The following is an 8,293-nucleotide window of genomic DNA, read 5'->3' as shown; positions in this document are numbered from 1 at the left end:
GTCCACCTATTTTGCCTCAAGATTGGATCATCTCTCTCTCTCTCTCTCTCTCATCTCTCTCCTCTCTCTCTCTCTCTCCTCTCTCTCTCTCTCTCCTCATCTCTCTCTCTCTCTCTCTCTCTCCTCTCTCTCTCTCCTCTCTCTCTCTCTCTCTCTCTCTCTCTCTCTCTCTCTCTCTCTCTCTCTCTCTCTTCTCTCTCTCTCTCTCTCTCTCTCTCTCTCTCTCTCTCTCTCTCTCTCTTCCTCTCTCTCTCTCTCTCTCTCTCTCTCCTCTCTACTCTCTCTCTCTCTCTCATATTAATTCTAAAATAATGTTTTACTCTCTATTTTGTTGAGTAACTTATGTTTTAAGTTACTTGCGATTTGAAAAAAATTAAGAGAGAATTGAGAATGATTGAGAGAGAAACATTATTATAATGAAATTATTATAGTGGAATCTGATTAAACATACAAAGAGATAGATATTCATATGATTAAGAAAATATTAACTACCTAACTAACAAAAATTGAAAACTGTGACATTTTGCTTGTGATGCAAATTACACTTGCAATACTTTCTAATTGTCACTAACAATCAAATGTAAAACTAAATTAATTCCTAATCATTTCCTAATTAAGTTTTTCTATTCTCTTCATTCTCATTGACTTGTTAAGACCTTCAAATTTTGTATGCTCGAAGGATTTTGTCAAGATGCTTGCTAATTACAACTCAGTCTTGTAATGTGCAATGTTCAATGCTCAACCTCTATTTACACCTTGGATTCCATTCTTCTATTTTGTTGATTTGTCATCAGTAATCCATAGTCAGTTGTACCTGTAATGTACTTTAGGTAAAGGTTGTTAAAATTTCGATTTAAAACCTAAACTCTATAGTTTCACGTTTTTAGGTCAGCATTTCGTGTTAAATTGCAGGTAAAAATCTTTTTTTATGTAAAATCGTATTCTAAAACGATTTTAAGTGATTTAAATCGCTCTGAAATCGTGTAAAATCGTATAAAATCGTTGAATTTTACTCTTAGACCCGATTTTACTTTTTTTGTCAAAATTTATAAATCACATTTTATATTTTGCCCTATAAAATTTTCTCTATGAATTTTTAATTTTATTCACATTCATATCTTGGTTATAATATTAAAGAATCTTTATCATCCGAAGATTAAATTAATTAAGTCGAATATGAATACCCTAATGGAGATGATGTTGTAGAAGGATTGAACTTTTGTTTAATTCGAAGATGAAGATGAAAATATTTTTTTTTTTAATGAAAATATTTTTTTTATAATCTTTTGGATGTTACTTTTTATGATCTGGTGGTATATAAATATAATTTTATACAACTTTGTGAATCTTACACTTTATTATGGTGATATAGTATTTTTTGCTTTATAATTAAGTTAAAATTTTAAATTATTAGTGCATTTAGAATATTATATATATATATATATATATTATATATATATATATATATATAAATTTATTATAATTTTAATATGAGGTAAACTCTATGATTTTACGTTTCGATTTTACCTAGGTAAAACGAGTCAAGGTAAAAACTCGATTATGACAACCTTGCTTTAGGTTCTTCTTTTTTGCAAGTAGATGACATAACTTTGGTTTCTTTATGAATCTACTAACCAATTTTACACTATGACAAGCATCGGGCCTAGTATTGCAAAGATACCTCAATGAGCCATCGATTTACTTGTACAAAGTGTTATATGTAACACCCTAATTCTCGACTCAACTTAAAATAAGAAAATCCAATAATAAACTCAACCAATTAGAGTGTCACACATGATCCACCAATCATAAAAACCAAAACAACATAGTCTGTTGAAATACGCAACGGAAAAACATATAGGTTTGACATAGAAGTCTCATCAATCGGAGAGTAACCAAAATTGGTTTAACAGCTCCAAAATAACATAAAACATGCAATAAGAACAACAGAAGAACAACTCGTCCCTAGTGTTACATATCAGAGTGACTCCACTAAAGACCCGAATGAATAATTAACTAAGTAGGCATTGAAGTTGTCCTCTACCTCAAGCAACTACTCCTTAACCTGCTCGTCTGTATCCCATATGAGCACAAATACCACAATAAACAAAAGGGTGTGAATACATTCAAAATATGTTAGTGGTGTAAATAAAGCAAGGGTAGCATAATCACATAATCATCAATTACACGCGCTATTCACAACCATCATTAATCACATCAAGTATTCTCAACCATCTAACAACATCATGATTATTCAATTACATACGCAGAAATGTATGCAAATATACTCAATACCTCGACTCTATATGCATGTGGTACCATTATGAACATCATAGGTCCATACTCGCTCTTAATCCCATCTTCAGAATTAGAGCACACCAGAATTCACTACTAATTTCCTTTTAGAAACGCTTCACCGATTCCTCACTAGAATCATCTACTCGCTCCCAATCGACTCCTCTGGAGCATAGCACACCAAACCGATCAAAAGTTCGTACACCATGATGCATGACTTCAACAATAACATACAAATATGAATATGTACAATCGGTCCCCTTTACTCATCTTGTACTTCGTTAATGAGGCCACCTCAACACAACAATTATGATATACACATATTCAACAATGCATCACCATTCATAATTGCATATCATATATATACATACATAATTCACCATTCAATCATATAATGATTAATTAACTCATTGTCAATAATTGATTCTTCATCGAAATACCCCAAATAGCAATTATACATCGCCTGCATGCGAAAACGAGTTAGAAAATTGAACCAGCAGCTCAGAATCGAGCCACTAACACTATGACAAGAAAGTTGGGCACATGATGATGTGCTCGTCACTTGGGTGACGACCGTCACCCAGCCCGTCATCCCTTTTCAACTCAACCCGTCACCCTTGTAATGATCGACATGTAAATCCTATTTGGAGACCATGACGGTCTCCCCCGTCACGATGATGATGATCTTCATCGATACAAAGTGCATGACAAACTGAACGTCACGCTGGTGACGACCGTCATGGTCTCCAGGAGGCAAAACCCTGCGTTTTCTGACACAGGAGCTCGATCGAAGCTCCAATTTTGGCCTCTTAACACCCAAATCGAACATCAAACATTATTTATACATTATACTACATTTATTATATAATTTAATCATTAATTATACACCAAAGCCATCAATTTACCATGAATTCAAGTTTATTATCAAAACCTCAAAACACATCAATAGTAAGCATCAAATACATAATTCATTCCAACAAACCATATATAAATTCTTACATGTCATAGAATACGAAAATCCACATCAAACATGATAATTGGCATGAATTTATAATTAACACATGCAAGGTTTATCAACAAAACAATGGAGGAATGAAACCTATTGGAAGGCGAAGACCCCTCTCTGCCCTATTATGCAATACACTTATAGAAGAGCAATTCCCCCTCCCTTAAAATATAGTAAATGTAAGCTTTGTAACAACAGTGACTTCTCCTTCTTTAGCACTAGGTTGCTTGTTTTCTCCAATTCTCTAAAATTTTACGTACTGACAAATTCGACTCTTACTAAAGCCTTTTCATTTCAAAAACCTAATTTAACCTTTTACTAATTACACCTTGGCCCTAATTCTTTTATAATTCTCATGACTACCCTTATTTCCTCATAGTTTATATTTTCTACCAAAATCCTCTATTTTCTATTTATTTTAATATTATTTCATTATTTTAAATCAACTAAAATCACACTAACCTTCAATAATTCTCATAAAATCATATAGCACATAATATCACCAAAGTAATTAATTAAATCACCAAATAAATAAATAAAAGCAATTAATGACTCGATTAAAAGAATTACAAGAAACATGGTGTTATATTGTCCACTAGTTCATATTCTAATTCATTCTTTAATTTGATTTTGGTCAACATAGGCGTGTTTGCAGAATTGCAATTGCTCATCTCAAACTTCTTCAAGATGTCTTATATATATTTATTGGCAAAATATCCTTTTTAGTCCCTTAAGTATACCTCGTGGTCCATTTTGGTCCCTTAAATTTAAAAAGTTCCAAAGTGATTCTTTAATTATTCAAAAACATACACGTTGATCCTTTCTGTCAAATAGGGTGTAACAGACGTTAGATTTTTCCTACGTGGCAGGTGATGTGGAATTGTTTATATATTCTTCTCCTTTATTTCATTTGCTCCCAGATTCATAGCTTCATGTTCATCCCCAAAATCCCCAAATATTTGGGTTTCATAGTTTTAGAGTTTAATAAGGGTCAGAGGTTAATCAAGGGTGAAATTGATCGTGGAAAATGAAGTCATCGTCCTCAACAAATTCTGGGGAATGTTGATACGATCCCAATTTGAAAAACGGTGGTCGAATGGACTGGATTTTGTGATGGAAACCTAAATGTGGTTGTGGAGACATGGCTACCCTTCGAAGAGCTTCAACTGTCATGACCTATGGGAGACAATTATGGGGTTGTTGTAATTATAAGTTAAAAAAGAATTTAATCTAGTTCTAGGGTTGTTTTTGTTCTGACTGGGATGCAATGTGAATAACACGGGGTGCAACACGATCCGAACATGGATACTTTCAATGGTTTTATGATGATGCTGAGGATAAAAAAGATCAATTTATGAGGAATCAAAAGAGTAGGTTGGAAAAGCTTCAACATGATCTTGAGGCTGCAAAAATGGAGATGGAGTGTTTAAAGAATAAGATTAGAGAATTACAAAATCAATTGAAGAACATCATGAATCTGGAAAAAATTTGGAAGAAACTGTTTGGTTTTGTTTTAGTTATTGTTGTTTTTAGGATGTTGTAACAGGTTTACCAGTTTAACATAGTTTGAGTCAGATGTAGCATTTTGAAATAGTCTTGAAATAGTTTGTAACAGATGTATCAGTTTCCATTTCAATTAAAGGATGAATTATGTGTTTCAATAATGAGTTTCAATTTCACTATGTTTGCACTTGAGTTATGCCATATGTTCAAGGATCAAGATGTATCAGTTGGTTTCAAAATACCTTACCAACTGTAATCATAATGTTCAAAATTCAGAATTAATATGTTCAAAACATTAATTGCAATCATAGATTCATAACATAGGTTCATAACATTACTTATCCAAAAGACCTTAACATTACATCATAACCCAGATTCATAATAGTACATCATAGCATAGGTTCATAACATAGGTCCTTAACATTAACCAAACATTGAGTCTCACGTAAAAGAAACACAAAAGAAAACATTATTTAAGAGTGCGAAAATAAATCTAAATTTTCCAGCTTGGTGTGGATCTCCTGGTAGGAGTTGTCCTTCTTGTTTTTAGGCCAATAGCAGTTCTGGCTACATTCAACCTAGTTGTTGGACCAGGTGGTATGAAAGGAGTAGTTGGCCTTCTGCCTAACAACTTCTTGGATTTTTGAGTCACTTTCTTGGATTTTTGGGTCACTTGCTTAGATGCTTGACTTGTTTGTTGGGATGCTTGAGTAGGCACTTGTTGAGATTCTTGAATAGGAACTGGTTGAGATGCTTGAGTAGGCACTTGTTGGGATGCTTGAGTAGACACTCTTCCCTTCCACCAAGGTCAGCAATAAGCAGCTCCAAGAACCATGTCCAGCTATCCTTATTTTCACTCTTCACTACTGCAAATGCTATTGGTAGCATTTGATCATTGGGATCTCTACCTATGGCTGCAAGGATTTTACCTCCACAAAGTCCTTTCAAGAAACATCTATCAAGGCCAATGAAATGTTTGTATAATTTGAAGCTTTCCTTACAAGCTGCAAAACATATGTATAGCCTTCTGAATTGTATTCTCTGATCATCAGTACCTTCTTGAGCAAGTTGGACATTCAGTTTCACAGTTGACCCTGGGTTTGATCTTAATGACTCATGAAAATAGTCATAAATCCTTGTATAATCCCCTAGGAAAGACCCATCAACCATGTCTCTAGCTACAAACCTAGCTCTTATGGTCTTGGTCTTGTTGACCCCAATTTTCCACTTCTTTTGAACCTATTCCTTCATGTCCTTCAACTTCATTCTAGGGTTGGTTTTAAGTGAATTCGGTATTCTTTTTCTCAACCATTTAGTCTTCAACATCTTCACATTATACACTCTACTTCAACTATGAGTGTCTACTATCTTTCTTAGTTGCCCAGAATCCTCATTAGAAAACTTAGCATAATGAGCTTCCCATTGACATCCTTCTTTATACCTAACCTTAACCCTTATCTTGTCATTTTTTGTGTACTTTAAGTCTCTGCCAGATTTGACTGCATAATAGGTAATTGCTTCCTTGAAATCATCTTTTGTAGTCAAATATCTTCCCACCTCCCACTTGTAATTGGACATGTTCTTTTGTTGCTTGAATATTGGATACTTCTTTCTCCTAACTCGACTGTTATCATCACTATCACACTCACTTTCAAGATCCTCACTTTCATTATCACTACCTTTAAAATTTTCTTTGTTTTCTTCCCACTTTTCTTTACCTTTTTTGCTTTTCACCCATTCATTACCATCTTCAATGTCATAATCAATTAGGTTACCATCTTCCTCATCCAACTCAGTTTCATACTCATCTGAATCATCATCAAATACCACCTCCATTGCACTATCATAATGGAAGCTTTCATCATCAGAACTATTAGAACTATCAGCATCATCTACCTCACCAACCCTTTGTCCATTATCATCAGCATCTATTGCATCCTTTTCTCTTGCATCACTTAGCCCAACATCATTTCCCCTTGTCCATTAACATCAACATTTGGCAATTCAGTTTCATTCACCATCTCCTCAAGCACAACTTTAGTCTCATCTACCATCTTATTAAGTGATATTTCATCAAAGGGTATCTCATCAACAGGTACCCCAGCAAAATTAGGCTGTGAGAATATTTGTTGAATAAAGATGTCAACACTAAGGTCAACCCTGTAGAGATCAGCAGTCTCTAAGGCACCTTTTGTCATCAACCAACAAATTCATGCCATCCGTAGGACCCCTATAGTATATCTTCTCTATGGCCTCGTAACCTAGTTCGCTAATAGCACCTAACAACTCAAAATAGCTCCACTTATCAGCATCTACTCTTAACTTGGCAACCTGACCCCCTTCATACACACTAAATTCCTCATCAATGAACTCACCATTGTGATGGATTATAATATTCAGAAATTCATCCATTTCAAACTATGCTCTAAATAGAAACGAAGAAAATGATATGTATATCAGAAAAATAGATTTCAATAAACCCTAAATACCAAACTATAATACCTTCATGAACGCACACATATAACTTACCTCAAAAGTAGTGTTATCTTCGTTTCAACTTGACTTTGTTTCGCAACCAAAAAAACTTCAACTTGGATATTGTTCTACAATTGCTGCTACGTTAGGGTGTCCTTCAATCCTATTTTCCTACTTCTGCGTTACTATTTCAATCCCAAGTTACTTTTGAAGTTATATCTTAATGTAATCCAGGTGGCCAACAAGATATAATCCATGTGGCAATTTAATTTAACAAATATAACATGTGTCTGCCACATATTTAAAACCATTGACTTTGACTAACATTTTGGACAGAAAGGACAAACGTGTACCTTTTTGAACAATTAAATGATCACTTTGAACTTTTAAAACTTAAGGGATCAAAATGAACCCCGAGGTATACTTAAGAGACCAAAAAGGGTATTTAACCATATTTATTCTAATGGAAGAAAATTCCATGCTTTGTGTTCACATTTCCATTCCTAAGAAGTAGGCCAAACTTCTAAGTCTAACATATCAAACTCATTGTACAAGCTTGCCGTAAACTTTGCCATTTAAGTCACAAGTTTTTTGACCATCTAAACTATTGTTTCAGTGCCCAAAAGACAATGAACCGCAATGACGGGATACCAATGGGACATTACAAGGTCGGCCTAGTTATTGGTTGGTACAATTATGGAAAGTTTTAAACTTTTTGTGTCCCTTGCTCACATGTTAATGCAACATGCTCCAGTGTGCGCCAAATTACTTGTGTGCATCTTTCAAACATTTACAAGGTCGTAAACCTTTCCAGGGTCTACATTGAAAGCTTTCTAGTGATATAAAATGAGAAATATTGGACTGTTTATCAAGGGGATCAAAATTTTCATAATCCAAATTTGCGTAGGAACAAGAAAGGTTGCTCAAACAACACTCACTTTAGAATTGAAATAGACACCACTTGCAGAGAAAATGCAGACTGTGTCGTCTAACCGATCATACCCACGAAAGTTG

The sequence above is a fragment of the Vicia villosa genome, linkage group LG1 (genome assembly GCF_029867415.1).
Source record: "Vicia villosa cultivar HV-30 ecotype Madison, WI linkage group LG1, Vvil1.0, whole genome shotgun sequence".
Classification (NCBI taxonomy): Eukaryota; Viridiplantae; Streptophyta; class Magnoliopsida; order Fabales; family Fabaceae; genus Vicia; species Vicia villosa.
Note: the sequence above shows the minus strand (reverse complement) of the source record.